Raw genomic sequence first — 19,860 nt, 5'->3', positions numbered from 1 at the left:
ATGGAAGTATCTTCTACTCTATACTGTTCTACACAAATACATATAGTAAGTTTGTCTTTGAGTCCATGCTCACTAGCAGCACATCTTAATAAAGTTTGTGCTTTTTAATGAATGAAGACCCAGCCAAAGTCCCCTGTGCACATAGATCTAATGGCATAAATCATGCCTTGAGTGCATACATAGATGTTAATAACTCTGATACTAGTATCGCACATACTAGTTTCTTAAACCTTTTTTATGACTGCAAGGTCAATAATAATAAAAATAACAATAACAATAACAATAACCATAACAATAATAATAATAATAATAATAATAATAATAATAATAATAATAATGAGTCTCCGGAGAGGGTCGGCATACAAATCTAATAAATAATAATAATAATAATAATAATAATAATAATAATAATAATAAGAAGAAGAAGAAGAAGAAGAAGAAGAAGAAGAAGTTGTAGGAAACACTGATTTTGAGGCCCAGAGTATCGTGGTTACTTTTTCCTATTTCTGTAAAGTGCCCTACAAATCTGTGATTTTAATTTTTTTTTCCAAAAAGTATTTGGAAGTACTTCAAAGTGAATGCTGACCTCCAGCCACCTGTCATTTTTATCTAAGGAATTCCCAGCATGTCCCCCCCACCCTTCCAAATCCATTAGTAGATACAGCTTCAGTAAGTAAAATGATACCACTGAATATTTCCCAAGTCGCAATGTATCTGAAATTGCTGCATCTATCAATAATAACAATCAGTAATCAATAACTTTAAGATTGATATATAAGTATAATTCATACTATGAAAATCTGATCATTGGAATGATTTGATTTAACTGGTTCATACAAAATTTCTATGGTATGTTATTTTTATTAGATTTGTTTTACCCCAACTTTATTACTTAATAAGTAACTTAAGGTGGTGAATATTATTAATATTATTTCTTCTTATTTTCTTATTTTCCCCACAACAATCACTCTAAGAGGTGGGATGGCTGGCTGCTACTTTGACTTTTTTGAGGTAGTATACATATATGGATCGAAATAAAAATAAACCTTGAAAAGCTCATATATACACTTTTGACCAACTACACTTTTGAATAACTAAAATTAAAGCACCGTGTAGTTGTGCATAAAGGAATCTTCCTAAAGACAAAATTTCTCCAGCAAAATGAGCTCCTCTGGATTCAAATTAAAGTCTTCACATTGCTTTCCACATTTTATTTTTACATATAACTGTCTTTAGTTCAGGGATATGCTTGCCTATTCAATTCAGTCATTTTGGGAAAGGAATCTTGAGTGTTTCTTTATTTTCTGCAAACCAAGTTTAGAAAATGTTCCTGGCATGCAGATGAAGCCAGCTGAAATGTTTCACCTATTGAATTTCTTCAGCTTGCCATGCAGTCATTAAGGAGACAGGAGTCTTGCCAGAAAATAAATTGTTAAGTTCTAAATTTAGCAGGTTTTCCAAATTATTGGCCCTGATTTAGTTATAGTTGCCATTATTTATTAGGAGGTTTTCACTTTGCCGCTAGAGTAGTTGAATAGAGGCACGTTTGCACAGCTGCTCTTTCTATTTCTCAAGGCTTCCGAAGCAGCTTAGTGATAGATTGTGCCCATCTTCACATCTGGCAAACAGAAAATACTGAGAATGTACAGGGAACACCATTAGTTAACGAATGTTCTTTTGAAAAATATTATTGATAGATGATGGAGGGATGAAAAGACAGACAGACAGATTGATAAATATGTGTGTGCATGAATTTAGCTTTCTGTTATTAAAAAAAGTTAGCAAAAGACAAATTTTTTTTTTTAATTTATTATTTAGATTTGTATGCCGCCCCTCTCCGCAAACTCGGGGCGACTCACAACAAAGTGAAAACAATTTACAACAAATCTAAATTACTATTTAAAAATATTTTAAAGACCCCATTTTCTAAACACACATACATACAAACATACCATTAATAAATTGTATATGCCCGGGGGAGATGTCTCAGTTCCCCCATGCCTGACGACAAAGGTGGGTCTTAAGGAGCTTACGAAAGGCAAGGAGGGTAGGGGCAGTTCTAATCTCTGGGGGGAGCTGGTTCCAGAGAGTCGGGGCCACCACAGAGAAGGCTCTTCCCCTGGGGCCCGCCAACTGACATTGTTTAGTTGATGGGACCCGGAGAAGGCCCTCTCTGTGGGATCTAATCGGTCGCTGGGATTCGTGCGGCAGAAGGCGGTCTCGGAGATATTCTGGTCCAGTGCCATGAAGGGCTTTAAAGGTCATAACCAACACTTTGAATTGTGACCGGAAGTTGATCGGCAACCAATGCAGACTGCGGAGTGTTGGTGAAACATGGGCATACCTAGGTAGGCCCATGACTGCTCTCGCAGCTGCATTCTGCACGATCTGAAATTTCCGAACACTTTTCAAGGTAGCCCCATGTAGAGAGCATTACAGTAGTCGAACCTCGAGGTGATGAGGGCATGAGTGACTGTGAGCAGTGAGTCCCGGTCCAGATAGGGCTGCAACTGGTGCACCAGGCGAACCTGGGCAAACGCCCCCCTTGCCACAGCTGAAAGATGGTTCTCTAATGTGAGCTGTGGATCGAGGAGGACGCCCAAGTTGCGGACCCTCTCCAAGGGGGTCAATAATTCCCCCCCAGGGTAATGGAAGGACAGATGGAATTGTCCTTGGGAGGCAAAACCCACAGCCACTCCGTCTTATCCCGGTTGAATTTGAGTCTGTTGACACACATCCAGGCCCCTACAGCCTCCAGACACCAGCACATCACTTCCACTGCTTCATTGACTGGACATAGGGTGGAGATGTAAAGCTGGGTATCATCAGCGTACTGATGATACCTCACCCCATGCCCTTGGATGATCTCACCCAGCGGTTTCATGTAGATATTAAATAGCAGGGGGGAGAGGACTGACCCCTGAGGCACCCCGCAAGGGAGAGACCTCGGAGTCGACCTCTGGCCCCCCACTAACACCGACTGTGACCGACCGGAGAGGTAGGAGGAGAACCACTGGAGAACAGTGCCTCCCACCCCCAACCCCTCCAGCCGGTGCAGAAGGATACCATGGTCGATAGTATCAAAAGCCGCTGAGAGGTCAAGAAGCACCAGGACAGAGGATAAACCCCTGTCCCAGGCCCGCCAGAGATCATCCATCAACACGACCAAAGCAGTTTCCATGCTGTAACCGGGCCTGAAACCTGACTGCTGGGGACCTAGATAATCAGCTTCTTCCAAGGACCATTGGAGCTGGAGTGCCACCACCTTCTCGACAACCTTCCCCATAAAGGGAAGGTTGGAGACTGGCCGGTAGTTATTTAGTACGGCTGGGTCCAGGGAAGGCTTCTTGAGGAGGGGGTGCACAAGCGCCTCTTTATAGGATGATGGAAAGGATCCCCTCCCCAAGGAAGCGTTGACAATCTCCTGGACCCAGCTCTGTGTCACCTCCCTGCTGGCCGAAACCAGCCAGGAGGGACACGGATCCAGTAAACAGGTGGCGGAACTCACAGCTCCAATGGCCTTGTCCAATTCATCAGGTGTCACCAGATCAAACTCTTCCCAGACAGGTGGACAAGTACGTGCCCCAGTCACCTCGACTGACTCATTGTCAGCCGACTCTGTTTTCCAATTGGAGTTGAGGTCCGCCCGGATCCGAGCGATTTTATCAGCGAAAAACATGTTAAAATCCTCGGCATTACTCTGTAAGGGCTCCCCAACTCCCCCCTGGTTAAGAAGGGAGCGGGTCACCCTAAACAGAGCGGCCGTGCGGGATTCCTTTTAAAATTAAATGTAGACTTTGAAAACTGTATTGTAAGACAACAAGAAAAATATTTAATGTGCAGGGTCATGTGCATATTGCAAATTTCATCCTGCTGTGTATCTATCAAATCCAGACTGTAAGAAGAGAGGTACCATATTTTTCGGAGCATAAGACATACCAGAATATATGACACACCTAGATTTTAGAGGTGGAAAACAAGGAAAAAAGTATTCTGGAGCAAATGGTGTATTAATATATTATTTAATAAAATACCAATTTAGTAGAATACTTTTTAGAAACATGTTTACTTTTTACAACCATGTACACTTTTTACAAACTTCAAAGTTGACTGCTTTAAGACTAGTGGACTTCAACTCCCAGAATTCCTCTTCCAGTCATGCTAGCTCATTAATGGGAGTTGAAGTCCACAAGCCTTAAACTTGCCAGGTTTGAAGATCCTTGCACTTCTATCACTAGCCCAGGGTTCTTCAGACTTGACAGCTTTAAGACTTGTGGACTTCAACTCCCAGAATTCCTTCTCCAGTCATGCTAGATGAGGAAATTAGAAGGCAAAACCAGCCTCATTTTTGTAAAAAAAACAGGCTGTTTTTCACAAAAATTGGGTGGGAAAAAGGTATGGGAAGCCTGCAGAGAACTCCTGGGTGTTGGGGGATGGGAAATATATCCCGATTTTTGTGAAAAACAGACCATTTTTTGCCAATTTTTTTTCACAAAAACAGACATATTTGCCACCTCCAGCTTCCTGTAGGCTTTCCAGACCATCTGTCCACCCCATTTTTGTGAAAAGCGGGCCCATTTTCCACAGAAATGGGACAAGGGTGGGGCTTCGGGACAGTAAAAATGGCTGCATTGGGTGTATAGGACACACCAACATTTCCACCTTCTTTAAGAGAGTAAAAAGGTGTGTCTTATACTCCAAAAAGTATGGTATGTAATAATTACACTTCCAGAAAATCATACTGGCTAAAGGGAATAACAACAAGTTTAAAAAACAGACTGACTTTTTCATTCTTCAAAATGCAATACATTCTCCTTCCAAAATTCTATAAGATAACAATATTGAGGTAAGTATCTATTGGGCACTGCGTGAAGTAGTTTTGTCTGAGCTTCAGTGGATGCCCCTGCTCCCTGGTCCTAGTATTTTAAGAGAGGAAAGAAAAACTTTTCATGTCCCCTTTTATCACATCTTGTATCATATTATACTCCGGATGCAGCTATGTCATAAATTTGTGTAACGGTATTACAGACCTGGCATTTTAAAACTTTTTTTATCCATTTCCTAAGGTTCCCTAACAGGAAATATAACTTTTCACAAACTCAGCACTCTAAAATGACATTTTCACTGAACCATCCAATATGATCCATAAGATCTTTTTCTAGTTAATTTCAAAAATACTGAGAGGACACCCATTTGTATGTGATGCTAGACCTCTTTGTCCCAGTTTTGATCACTTTACTGAGTTAAATTGAATTATATTTCCATGTGGATAAACATTTACCCAGTTTAGAATAATTCTTGTGAATCTTTTCCCAATAATCACCTTGTGATAATTATCCCCAAAACCTGACAAGCTAACTGTTCATCACTTAGTCAAGAGTCATTTATGAATAAGTTAAAATGTTGGTCCCAAACCAAATCCTTTAAAGTGCATCTTTCTTACTTCCACAACCATGAAAGTTGCTTATTTACTTCTACTGTTGTCTTTCTGGTTTTTAACCAGCTAAAAAAGCATGATGTTTAAATTTATTTTCCCATGATGAAGAACTTCAAAAGCTTTTTGAAAACCAGTATGTATGCATTGTTAAGTTATACCCATTTAATCCTCTCAGAAACCCTCTTATTCTGCATGGCGCTTGCCCAAAAAAGGTTTCTCCTATGGATATTCATAACAAATCAGGTACTTTATAAGACAGGAGGTGCCTTATTTTATCCTGAGAGATATTTTGTTACTATAATTGTTTTACAGTTTTTATTTTAAAAAAACTGGAATAGTGTCTTTAGGACTACAGTTGTCATAGTCCAAAATCAATATGGACATTTCTGGTTATGATGGAAGATCACATAAAAAACTTGGAAGATGTCAGGTTAGAAACAAGCAGATTTACAGAATGGGACCTTCATGTTCTCACACCTTTTCAATCATATAATATAGGTAACAAAGAAAAACTAGCAAAACAAATAAGAAATGAATTTTCATGCTGTGTGATAAGTTAGATGTAGACAATATGGTGTCCTCCAATGATATTGGATTAAGAGCATGGTATATTTAACATGAAAGCCCATTCAAACATGAAAACGTTAGGTGAGCCTCTTTTAGTCCAACCCACTTCCCAGTAGAAAAGAATAGAAAGAAATAACATGTACACTAACTTTTAAACCTGTCCCAAAAGGTGAGCTAGGCAACTAATATATAAATAATACATGAATAATGGCAGTTGTATGATGGTTATGCACTTCAAAAAACTAAAAGAATCTGTAGTGGGGAAATTCCCATTTACCTAACAACAAACTGAAACTATCATCTGGCTGTGGAACACAAGGTAAAATGTTTAGCCTGATTTGGAGTCATTTTCCTTTTGCCCAACTATATCATCTCTCACAGCCTATCTATCCTGCATTGGCTAAATCAGGTTCACTCACTATGGAATTTCTGTTTGGTGCTCCTTTTGGCAAGAAAGAAGAATTCAGGAGGAGCTTTTATAGGATGCTTATATACTGCAATGCACCAGACAGTCTATTTCACATTGTCACTTTCTTTTTAGTAAATGCACAACTGTCATGATTCTGTTTAATATCCATTTGTGAATCTAGAAAAGTAATGAATTCAATGTGCAGCATGATCAGGAAGGTCTTGTCTCTTCCATCATGTGCATGTACGCCCAGAACAGGAAAGCCATGCTCTGAAAAGCAGAGAGGGGATAAGAAAAAAGAAAAAGGAAAATTGATCTGTTGATGAGTGGAATGCATTAATATAATCTGAATGTGTAGTATGGCTTTCCGAGTCCGTAGGCTTGCGATGTATTATTATGTAGATATAAGTAAAGCACATTCAAAGTTTTTGTAAATATGCCAGGGCCTGCCAGGATCAGGATTAACATTGATTCACAGTCTTGGGCAGTGTTGAATTTTCATTAATACAGTACATTCTTTTGTGTGTCAGATTTTCCTTTTCTTAATGTTGCCTGCATTAATCCTTTATCCAGTTCCTTTAAAAAGAAAAAGAAAAAAAACCCACTCCCAAGATAAATATTAGTTTCTAAGAAATTTTAGTTCAGCTCGACCCTTCCTTCTTTCCCCCCTGGGAAATATCTGGCAGCTTCATTGGCAACACACGTAAAGGATTTCTTTTTTTGGCAAAAATGACCAAATTATCTGTAGGCATAAAGCTGCCACCACCATGGCCTAGAGAAAACTTCCGAGCCCAACAGAAGCTAACAGTGGCACTAAGTTTGGACTCTACTGGACTTGATTCCTGAGAAGTAGGGCTAGTTTTCTTTTGCAAGTCTTGGCTGGTCTCCCTGCGGTGCTGTGAATGAGACGCTTCCAGGAATGAGTCAGTTCTTGGTTTGTCTTGCTCAATAAAATTCTTAACCATGGGTGATATGTAAGTGGTATAGGCTGGCCAGCGACACACCTGGATGAGATGGGACGGGATGCCAATATTCCTTGATTTCAAAGACCGATCTGGAACCCAAAAGGGGAAAAAAAACATTTTAGGAGAGGCATTTTAAACCCAAATTGTGCCACCTCCAGAGAACAATCTGTTTCCTACAAATCAGAAGAAACTGATTTCTTTCTGCAAAGCTAAACAAACCTTTTGAATCAGAGGCATATTATAAACATGGTGGGTCTTCTCCTAAGGAGGCAACCATGGGAGAAATTTATCTGTTCAAAAATCAGATGACCCAAATACCATCAGGCTGATTTCCAGTGCAGACACATATTCCAAACGTATCTGGAGGTCACAAGGGTGGAGGCATTTGGCATAATAAAAAGAAAATACCAAGGGTAAATATAAAACCTTGAAATGAAAACATATGTGGTAGAGAAAATTCACAGAGATAACATTTTTAAAACTAGCCAAAAGACAGGGAAATTGCGGTAATCTTTTGGGGCTGGACAAAAACGATTGATTTCCTCATGTTATTGACAACTGAATTATTATTAGTGAAAACTTCATTGTGTATTATTATTCATGAAAAAACTGCCTATAATTGTATATACTATATGTATATATAATTCAACAAGTGAATATCTGAAGGACACTTCCTCATCTGACTTTGTCATATATAATAAAGCATCCAACCATCGAACCGTTATGGATAGACACCATCATGGGTGGGGGGGGGGAATCCAGAACGAAAGACTTGAACTTCAAATGTATATGTTTAAGAGGAAGTCCCACTGAATATCTGTCTAGATCTATTTAGAACCCTGTAATAACATGCACTCTTTTCATAGAAGAAGCACTCTCACATGAATGTGTCAAAATGTAGAGGCAGACAAAAAAGGAAGGCCAAATGTTTTTAATTAAGATCTTTTATTACTATGAGCTCTGCTTCAATCGGGTTGGTGAACAGAACTGGACTCTGTTGGTGTAGGGGAAGATTGTGTTATCAGTACAACACTAGCCATGTAAATTTGAAAACCTGTCCATAGTAATAAAACTGACAAAATGACAATATGTTGCACAGCTATTTCCATTGCCTGCAAGGACCAACATCCTGCAGCAAAGTAGTATTTCCTACTCAAATACTGGCTGAAATGGTATAGGTGTACATTAGCTACTCTAATTGTCTACAACAGGACAGTTGGACAGGAACATTCCCTCCAATGTTTCCCAACCTTAGCAACTTTAAGATATGTGGACTTCAATTCCCAGAATTCCTCAGCCAGTGTGTGAAGTTCAAACATCTTAAAGTTGCCATGGTTGAGGCACTCCTTCAATCACCCATTACTACTATTCATGGCCATTTTATATATAAACACAAGACATATACACCAAAGGAATAATGAAAAAAATGGGCTTTTTAACAAGAAAGATCTGAGATATGGAATAGTAAAAGGATCAACCTGCTTTTGGAAACAAAAAACAGTAAAATTGACAATTCCACCACTTTCCTCTTATTTATTTTATTTATTTATTGGATTTGTATGCCGCCCCTCTCTGCAGACTCGGGGCAGCTAACAACAGTGATAAAAAACAGCATGTAACAATCCAATACTAAAACAACTAAAAAAAACCTTATTATAAAACCAAACATACATACAAACATACCATGCATAAATTGTAAAGGCCTAGGGGAAAGAATATCTCAGTTCCCCCATGCCTGATGGCAGAGGTGGGTTTTAAGAAGCTTATGAAAGGTGAGGAGGGTGGGGGCAATTCTAATTTCTGGGGGGAGTTGGTTCCAGAGGGCCGGGGCCGCCACAGAGAAGGCTCTTCCCTTGGGTCCTGCCAAACGACATTGTTTAGTTGACGGGACCCGGAGAAGGCCCACTCTGTGGGACCTAACTGGTCTCTGGGATTCGTGCGGCAGAAGGCAGTCCCTGAGATAATCTGGTCCGGTGCCATGAAGGGCTTTATAGGTCATAACCAACACTTTGAATTGTGACCAGAAACTGATCGGAAACCAATGCAGACTGCGGAGTGTTGGTGTAACATGGGGATATTTGGGAAAGCCCATGACTGCTCTCGCACCAGCATTCTGCACAATCTGAAGTTTCCGAACACTTTTCAAGGTAGCCCCATGTAGAGAGCTTTACAGTAGTCGAACCTCGAGGTGGTGAGGGCATGAGTGACTGTGAGCAGTGACTCCCAGTCTAAATAGGGCCACAACTGGTGCACCAGGCAAACCTGGGCAAGCGCCTCCCTTGCCACAGCTGAAAGATGTTTCTGTAATCTGAGCTGTGGATCAAGGAGGACACCCAAGTTGCGGACCCTCTCTGAGCAGGTCAATGACTCCCCCCCCCAGGATGATGGATGGACAGATAGAATTGTCCTTGGGAGGCAAAACCCACAGCCACTCCGTCTTATCAGGGTTGAGTTTGAGTCTGTTGACACCCATCCAGACCCCAACAGCCTCCAGGCACCGGCACATCACTTCCATTGCTTCACTGACTGGACAAGTGGAGATGTAGAGCTGGGTATCATCTGCATACTGATGATACCTCACCCCATGCCCTTGAATGATCTCACCCAGTGGTTCCATGTAGATATTAAATAGCAGGAGGGAGAGGACCGACCCCTGAGGTACCCCACAAGGGAGCAACCTAGAGGTTGACCTCTGACCCCCCACTAACATCGACTGCGACCGACCAGAGAGGTAGGAGGAGAACAGTGCCTCCCACTCCCAACCCCTCCAGCTGGCGCAGAAGGATACCATGGTCGATGGTATCAAAAGCCGCTGAGAGGTCAAGAAGCACCAGGACAGAGGATAAACCTCTGTCCTGGGCCTGCCAGAGATCATCCATCAACGCGACCAAAGCAGTTTCTGTGCTGTAGCCAGGCCTGAATCCTGACTGTTTAGGGCCTCTTCTAGCAAAAGTGTCAGGACAAATTATAAAAATGTAGCCTTTTGTTTTGCTTTTGTCAATACGGGTAAATTCACAAAAGTACAGGCATGATTGAAACCTGAGAAAGCATTTCTTTAGCTGATATCATTTCCAGCTGGTTTATACATGGGAGTCCAAGAACTTAAGACTGCTGCATGGAAAAGCTTTAGATATATTTCTTTGATGTTGTTTCCCACACTTATAAAGTTCATTTTTCCCCAGTGAAGTGATCTGTTTGTGGAATTACTTAAAGATACTCACATCCCTATATGTTTCTGGGGATCCCCCCCAATAAACATTACAGATCTTGAACTTCATTTCTGTTCTCCAGGAGTTCATTTTCTGTGCTAATTAGCTATAATATGAAATTGATCTTACTTCTCTCTAAATCCACCCAATAGTTTGGCCAAAGCAAAGTAAATGCAGCATTGAATCATTCATGAAAACAGATTATCCCTCAAGTCCTGGCTTTTTAAGCTGCTAAAAAGGAGCCTGGAAACTGTTTGATGAGCTTCACATGGAAAAGCTAAAAGACACTGGCTAGAAGTGAGATAACAAAAAATAAATGCGCTAATTCTAAAATCAAGATGTGGAAGGATTCTAAAAATTATCTAACTCCTATGCTAGTCATTATTATTTGGCCATGTCAGTGTGGGAGAGTTCATTGGAGAAATAAATTATGTTTGGAAGAGTTAGCTGTAGAAGTAAATCAAGCTGCCAAAGAACACGATGGACAACCTTCAAAGCTCATACCAGTCACAGCACAGAACAGCATAAAACAGCTCAAAGAAGTAGTGCAAACTTGGAAGATGTGGAGAGTTCTTTCCCATAGGACTGCCAAGAGTCAGAGATGACTGAATGGTTAGTGTCAACATCATCATGCTGATCATTGATCACAATAACTAGCTCCTTTGGCAAATTGCATTCTTATTGAAGATGCTTGCAATGTATCAACTGTAAAGGAATGGTGTTACAAGGAAGATACTGAAAGCAATTTACAGGTCACCATTGTTCATTTCACTTTGAGGTTCTTTAGGAAATTGGATTATACTAGCTCTATAATTTGAACACTTTAATCCATTCAGCTCTGTAGTTGACACAGTTGCCCTGTCAGCTCTTTGAGATAGCACAAGAGTTCCTGGAATCTACTTCATTGTTCCGGAATATTAAAACATAATCTTGAAAACCTGACAGTTTCCTTCTCTCTCCTTTTACAACAGGTGAGTTAAGGTAAGGTGGGCAACCTTGCCTTTCTTCCACATTCCCTCCTGGATTGCTAGTCTAATAAGATATTTTCACAATGACTGTGGCATACCTTTTCAACATACTGCAATGAAAATATAAAGCACGTTATCACTGACATGGTGTTTTATCCCATTTTTTTTTTAATGAAGGGAATTCTGCCAGAAGGTACACAATGAAATAAGAGTTCTATCCAATGGGGAAATGGGGCCACAGCATTGAAAAAACCACACAATTTCTCTAGCTTTGAAGCAGTTGGCTGGTTCCTGTAAAATCAGTAAGATGATTATGATGCAGACACAGCTTGTGCAAAACTGTTTCTCATTGTGGAGGCCTCCTAGCTTTGTGGCAGCATTAATACACTGCAGCCGAGCCAAAAATAAATAATCTCTGCATTGAATACTATTGATGTCACAGAGACATGGAAATCCAGAGCTGTTTTCAAACTGGCTCAGAATCCTTGTGTAGAAGCACCCTAGGACAAATTAGTTCCAGTTTTATGGAACAAAGCTTTATCCTATCATGGCATCTTTAGCATTGCACCTATAAACTCTACCACTTGGCTAACTTTCTTGTTCTTTTTTCATAGTTACTACAATCAAGAAACGATTTATTTTTGTGTTATGTCCATTAGACTGATTGAGTTTACAGCACAAGGCAGGAAGCCATTTAATGGGAACAAATCCTTTGAAGCAAAACTTGGCAGATACAAGTCTTGGAAAAGTTTCTCCTTTGACTGAAAAGCTTTTGTCAAATGGCTTCCCACTGTCTGGCCAACATGAGCATGGAGAAACAAGACCAAAACAGAATTGATGTGTTAAAAAAGGGGAATGGGGTGAGGGGGGGGGGGAAGAATGACATATTAAAACTGTGGTACTATGCAAAATTCCAACAAGAAGCTGGAAGGGAGGCCATTTTAACATTTGTTCTGTTTAAAGATAATTTGTGTGCAGGGCATGGGATGATAGTGGAAAGGGCTGGGGAACAGAGAAATAAAATAGAATTGTTGTCGAAATGTCCTCATGGTGTATAGAACTAGTAGTAAAAGCAGAGAAGGACAAATAAAAATAATTCTGCAGGAAAAACCTTTTGTAGATGGATAAAAAATAATCTGCAAGATCTACCATGACTGTGTCTATTTTTTAAAGTTTAAAAACAGAGTGTGTCTTGCTCCTTAATCCTATAATTCAACACATACTCAAAGATTGAAAGGCCCCAACCTTGTTCCTTATTTATTTTGGCATATGGTTTTCATCCTTACTCACTCTGGGCCCCCTGATTGGAAGGCTCTCCTGTCTTCAGAGACAGGGGGATGGGGGTGGTGAATGCTTTCCCTTTGGTCTGGAAGAGAGATTTTGTATAATGCAAAAGTATTGTCTGTGAATAGGGCTAATAGTTTCCCTCCCACCAATATAAGTATGTGCATTTCAGTCTTTAAACATAATTCAACTAAAAACAATATGCTGGTCCAGTAGATGTTTTCAGCATGGTCTTAGCATAGGACATAGAAAGAGAAAACATTCTCAACAATGAGTTTACAATCAACAATCAAAACTTAACATAATAACACAAAAATTTCATTCTGTCTAAAAGCAGCATAAAAATCATTTTTATGTTATTTAGAGACCTAAGAAGTGTTCCTAAACCAGCGATTTTTCTGTTACAACTTAATAGCAGAGGAGTGCCATCTTTTTTACGGGATGCTCTCTGTTTCACCATTTTTAAAATGTTTGATCCAGAAGCACTATATTAACTGATCTTATTAGACCTGATTGAAAAACCATTTTCAGCCTTTTTCAAATAGTGCTGAATAAGGATTATATCAGTTTGGGTTAATTAATGTGGTTTGCAATTAATCACAAATAAATTTAACTTGGTTAATCACGAAACAAATCTTGCATTTTTCCCCATTTATTGGGTTCATCGACAAGCTTTAGGCAAAATGTCATCTGAATTGAGTGTAGCTTTTAGATATTGAAGCATTATAGGTCTCATTAATGGGCTGATGAGTTTCAAAATGTTGAAAGGGAATTCTGATCAATGGAAACAATGTGGACGTATGTTAAAGGAATTGGGTGCATGGATTGTTCTATAATTCTTATGAGAGACCAAATATATAGCTTAGGAGCAGGCACATTAATGTGGCAGCGTTCTGCTCAATTAGGTTTTTAAAGAAACCAAATTGATTTAAAAGGTTTGTAAATTACCTTTAAAGTAAAGATTTGTCATTACCTTTAAAGCCCTACATGGCTTAGGGCCAGACTATCTTCGAAACCACCTTCTACTGCATAGCTCTGAGTGACCAATAAGGGCTCAAGGAGTTTGTCTTCTCCGGGTCCCGCAGCTAAACAGTGTTGGCCAGTGGGTCTGCAGAGGAGTGTCTTCTCTGTGGCTACTCTGACTCTCTGGAACCATCTACCTTCTGAGATCTGGACTGCCTCCACCCTACTGGCCTTGTGGAAAGCTGTAAAGACCTGCCTTTTCCAGCAGACCTGGGGCCGTTGATCTGATAGTGTACCATTGAGATCCGGCCATAAATGGTATGCATGATATTTTTTAATCTGTTGGCTTTAAATTGTTTTAAAATTGTTTTTAGAGGTTTTAACATTATATTGTGTGTTCTATTTTTGGTTGCAAGACACCTAGAGTCCCTAGGGAGTTGGGCAGCATACAAATTGAATAAACAAACAAACAAATAGTCTGCATACATTTTTTTTTAATGGCAACTTTCTGCAAAATAAAAACTTTTTCAGAGATTAGGATTTGAAGATGGGCTGGGAAAGAAGAGATGGAAAGAAGAGACTCACATTATATAGATTGAAGGTGACCACATGCATATTGCTAGCAGAGAGAAGATAAATATGCACACTGGGTGTGTGAGTGAATGGGGGTAAGAGGTCAACTATTCAGTGAATGGAAAGAAGATTGCAAATGCAGTAGATGGGAATGAGAAGCTGAGCATCTGCATTTGGAAGAATGGATGTGCATGGCAGTCGAATGGAAGTCTGTGCAATTGTTGGAAGTACTTCTTGTTCCAACTTTGTTGCATTAGATTAGATCAAGTTTCCTTCAGTGGTCAGCAATGTATTTTAAAAGCTTTGATAAATGCACACCAGAAATCGTTGCCCAACTGATCATTACTATAGAGCAAGGCTGTCAAACCTGGGACCCATGGGCCAGATGCATCATGTGCTAGTCACGCCCAAGCTTGGTTTAGTGAAGGGGGGAATTTGTCATATGATGCTGCTGTAACAACGTGGGTTTGAGACCCATACTATAGAGAAACAGGTACACCAGCTATTTAACCTAATGAGTGCTTGCGTTTCTTAAAAGAAATGTGAAATACACACTTCCACACTTGTGCTCACCATTATCATTGCTGGAGGCAGTGGTGGGCTACTAGCTGGAACACTAAATTGCGCTCACCCCATGGCTCGTAAGTGCTTGTGGGGCCAACACGATTTTGCTTCTGCACCTGTAGAGACAGCAAAATCGTGCACAGAGCCCATGTTTCAGTGAGGTTTTTTTGCTTCCATGCATCCCAAAACGTGAGCACATCTGCACTTCCTTGCACAATTTTGCTACCTCCACAGGTGCAGAAGAAAAATCACGCTGGCCCCAAAAGCAGTTATGAGCTGCGGTGGCCTCGGAGAGGGGCGGAGTCCTCGGAGAGGGGCGGCATACAAATCTAAATAATAAATAAATAAATAAATTTAACATTCTGGCTAGTAGCCCACTGCTGGCTGGAGGTGATACATAGTTGAAGTAAATGGCAGTGCCAGTTAGTTTTCCTGAGCAAAATCCTAGAGCTCCAGAATGAGAAGCAACTTTGTACGAGAACATGTTTGTATCATACATGTTGATTTTGCAAGACGGAGCCAAGTATTGCTCTACTGCTGGGATCTGAAGCTGTTCTCTTTGTACAGAAAAGGTAGTATGGTGGACCACAATACTGCCAGATGTGGAGAACATTCTGTATTAGCAGGTGGTGTTTTTCCCAATGTTCACATATAGCCACCTGCGAACTAGAGGAGGGACCTTTCAAGCTCTACAACCATTTCCTCTAGGGCATCTCTATAGGCATATATCTATGAAAGCACATCTGCTTTGGGATTAAGGAGACATACTCCTCAACAACAGTTTGCTAATCCAACACTTCTACCGCAGAAAACATCCATTTATGAAAATGCCCAAGAAATTCAGGAATGTTGGATGACTCTGACCTTAATATTAATGACTTTAAAGTCACTAAAGGCTTTTATAAAGAGACTGGACAGCTATTTGTCTGAAATGGTACAGGGCAGTGATGGCAAACATTTTTTTCGCTTGGGTGCTGAAAATGTGTTGGTGCGCAGTATCGCACGTGCGTGAGTGCAATGCAATGCCACTCCTGTATATCCCATCCCTGCACATGCATGTATGACCCAACACACATGCACACGTGAAACACACACACACACACACACACACACACACACTGTTTTGGCCACAAATTCCAAAACAGAGTGGGCTCCGTGTGCTACTTTTGGCAAATGTGCCATATGTTCACCATTAGAGGTATAGAGCAGTGATGGCGAACCTTTTTTTCTCAGAGGCAGAAACCACATGTGTGCATACTATCATGCATATGTTAAGTGCCCACACCCATAATTCAGTGCCTAGGGAGGGCGAAAACGGCCTCCCCAGCCCCCCGAAGGCCCTTTGGAGGCTGGAAACAGCCCATTTCCCAACGTCTGGTGAGCCTGGTAGGCCTGTTTTTTGCCCTCCCCAGGCTCCAGAGGCTTCATTGGCGCCTGTGAAGGGCAAAAACACCCTCCCCCATCCTCCCAAGGCCCTCCAGAAGCTGAAAACACCCTCCCAGAGCCTTTGTGCAAACCAAAAATCAACTGGCCAGTGTGTACGTGCATATTGAAGCTAAGCTAGGGCAGATATGGCTTTGCGTACCATCTGTAGCACACATGCCATAGGTTTGCCATCACTGGTATAGGGTCTCCTGCTTGTGCAGGAAGTTGGACTAGAAGAATTGCAAGGTCCCTTCCAACTCAGTTATTCTGTTCTTTTCTGTTCAGATGTTCATGTTGCTTGTTTCCCTGGATAGGGGACATAGCGTTGTAATTTATGAAATGACTCCTCTTTGCCTGGTGCTAAGACTCCTATGCTAAAGAAAGCCTTAGGGCGGAGCTATTCAAAGGAGAAGTTTTCAGATATTTGGGGGTGGAAGAAAGTGGGGGAGGGGGAAAAGCTTATTTATATGAAATGCCAAGGCAACAAATAGTTGACATTAGGATTGCAAGCCAACTGTGGGATTGGGCTATTCCTTTCAGGCTTCACACAAAGGACTCCCTTTTTTTTTGGTCCTGCCTTTGGAGACAAGAAACAGTCCAAGCCACAACAGAACCCGTATTGATGGTTGGGGAAAGGCCTGTGGAATTTCTGGGGAGGATTTTGCTGGCCTGCAGACACAATGGACTGTGCTTTGAAATGGCAGACTACGTAGGATGGAAAGGCCAAGCAGTTTGCATGTGACTGAATTTGCCTTTCTAACAGCCTTCCCTGCCTGCCCCAACACATGCCCCCACACTTAAAAATGGGGAGGGGGATGAGAGTTCTTATTCTCAACAGTCAACTTACTGCTTGAGATTTCTTTTGAAAACAGCTTTCCTTGAATTGTGCCTTCAGCACTTTCGAATGGCAATAATTAGTGTCCCCAGCCTACCTAAGCAAACATATCCAGACCTAAGAACACAGGAGGCAGCATGCATGTGAATGCTTCCAAAGCTCAACTATGGCTTCACCAGATTAGTGTATTTCTTTCATCTTTCCCTGCAGGAACTGGATAACTTTTACAACCTTAAATTCAGAGAGGTCACAAATGTTCTAGGATCACAACTGAGATGCTTCTTGAACCCAATCCTGAGGTTTTTACATGGGGTTTTTCCTTAGTCTTTTGACAGCCCTCCTCCAGACACTCAGTAAAATCTATAATGTCATTTTAGAAATACAGTGGTACCTCGAGATACGAGTTTAATTCGTTCCGGACCTGCGCTCTTAAGTCGAGCAGCTCTTATCTCGAACGACTTTTCCCCATAGGAATTAATGTAAATAATTTTAATTGGTTCCAGCCCTCAAAAAACTCACAAAGTTAGTCTAAATTATGCAAAAAGACATTGCAAGAATAAATGTAACTTTACTTATTAATAAGATGATAAGCTGAGAGCTTTCCTTCCCTTCCTCTTTTTACCCAAAACAATCAACATGGCAAACTTTTATTTTTATTCATTAAACTGTAGTTATTTATTCAACTTCACTGCCACCCAATCCTGTAGAGGGAGGAAAGAAGGGAGGAAGGAAAAGGAAAGCAAGAAATGGAGGGAGGAAAGGAAGGAAGGAAAGGAAGGAAGGAAAGAAAGGAAGGAAGAAAGGAAGAAAGAAAGGGTGAAGGGACAGGAACAGAGGAAGGAAGCAAGGAAACTTATGAAAGGGGAGAGTAACTTCACTGCCACCCAATCCTGTAGAGGGAGGAAAGAAGGGAGGAAGGAAAAGGAAAGCAAGAAATAGAGGAAGGGAAGGTAAAAGAGAGAAAGAAAAAGAGCAAAAAAGAAAGCAAGCAAGAGAGAAAGAAAGAAAATGAAAGAGAAATAAAAATAGAGAGGGAGAATGAAAGAAATGGAAGGAGGGAAGGAAGGAGAGAAAGCAAGAGAAAGAAAGAAAGAAAGAAAGAAAGAGAAAGAAAGAAAGAAAGAAAGAAAGAGAAAGAAAGAAAGAAAGAAAGAGAAAGAAAAAAGAATGAAAGAGCAAGAGAGCAAGAGAGAAAAAGAAAGAGAGAGAGAGAGAGAGAAAGAAAGAAAGAAAGGCAACTTCAAAGAAAGGCTCACTGAGCATCTCTCACTCTCTCTCTCTTTCTATCCCTCTCTCTTTCTCTCCCCCCTCTCCCCCCCTTTCCCTCTCTCTTTCTCTCTCTCCCTCTCTCTTTCTCTCCCCCCTCTCCCCCCTTTCCCTCTCCCCCCCCAGGCCGGCAGCGATGTTTTAAAACAGCCGCGCCGTTTGTGAGCTAACTCCTGAGGTGCGGAAGTTCGCCTTTGGCGTTTGGGCCACTCGGAATGTGAAATTCAAAACAGCGTTCAGATCCCCCCACCCCCAGCAGAAGCCAAGGACCCCCAGAGTGGGGCAGCAGGGGAGGCGACCGCCTCTCCACTCACCAAGTGCCGGGATACGAGCCGAGAAGAGCCGGGCTGGCTTACTTTCCTTCCTTCCCGCGCTGATGCAGAGCCACTCGAACAAAGCGTCACGCCCCCCTGACGCTTTTGGCGGCAAAAGAGCCCAGCGTCGCTTCGGAAGCCGCCGAAAGCATCAGAGGGGCGCGACGCTTTGTTCGAGTGGCTCTGCATCAGCGCGGGAAGGAAGGAAAGTAAGCCAGCCCGGCTCTTCTCGGCTCGTATCGCGGAGAGGGGCGGCATACAAATCCAAGTAATAAATAAAATAAAATAAAAAAATGTCTCTCCTCTCCCAGCTCTTATCTCGAGTAGCTCTTAAGTCGAGCAGCTCTTATGTCGGGGTTCCACTGTACTCTGGAAAGTTGTAGCTTCTTCAGGACTAATGGGATTAATCTTTTTGTAACTGAATTAGAATTCCAAGAATGTGAGAAATGTTACTGAGATACAGAAGCATGAAGAATTCGACCACTCCCCCTTGACCTTCTCCTGTTTACAATTCAGTACACAAATATAACCCCCTCCTCTCAATGTAGAACTTCCGAACTCCAAATCATATTACAATAAGTAGGGGGAGGGATTTTATTTATGCTTTCGAAGCTGAATAAGGCATGCTAATTTTAGCCTAAGGATAGGTAACATTGTGCCCGTTAAAGTCAGTGCCCGCCTTATTCCCAGGCTGGCCAGGATCCATTCCTGCCAGTTACTCAGGCCCATTCTAGTTAAAGTCTCTTTGTCATTCTCATCATTCTTTCTACCCAGCCATTGCTAGACAGACTGGCCAGGAATGACTCCATTTTCTTGGTGGTCAGCTATGGCCAATTGTCTGACATGAGGACCTCTGGCAGGCCATGTGTCATGAACATCCTATTCAGGGCTCGTATGGGGGCTTCCATTGTTGATGTATGCATGTAGATTACCTCCAGTCATTTGGAATAGGCATCCACCTCTATTAGAAATATTTGCCCCACCATAGGTCCCACAAAGTCTATGTGAATTCTTGACAATGAAACTTTGGGTATCTCCCGTTCTAATGAATTGGTCCGTGGTGGAGCCAGCCTGGTTTCTT

At 41.4% G+C, this 19,860-nt stretch overlaps 1 long non-coding RNA gene across 1 annotated transcript in view; it reads right to left on the bottom strand.

Annotated features, from left to right (window-relative positions):
• Nucleotides 1-5,738: 5,738 nt before the first annotated feature.
• LOC139158603 (uncharacterized) overlaps nucleotides 5,739-19,860 on the bottom strand; it is a 58,754-nt gene continuing 44,632 nt past the window's right edge. The window contains exon 2 of the long non-coding RNA XR_011557720.1: nucleotides 5,739-7,467. This is a non-coding gene — a long non-coding RNA (uncharacterized lncRNA). The remainder of the gene's footprint in view (nucleotides 7,468-19,860) is intronic.

This window comes from Erythrolamprus reginae, chromosome 2, assembly GCF_031021105.1.
Source record: "Erythrolamprus reginae isolate rEryReg1 chromosome 2, rEryReg1.hap1, whole genome shotgun sequence".
NCBI classification, from domain to species: Eukaryota; Metazoa; Chordata; class Lepidosauria; order Squamata; family Dipsadidae; genus Erythrolamprus; species Erythrolamprus reginae.
The sequence above is the reverse complement of the archived record's forward strand: the minus strand, read 5'-3'. Positions and strand labels throughout refer to the sequence as shown.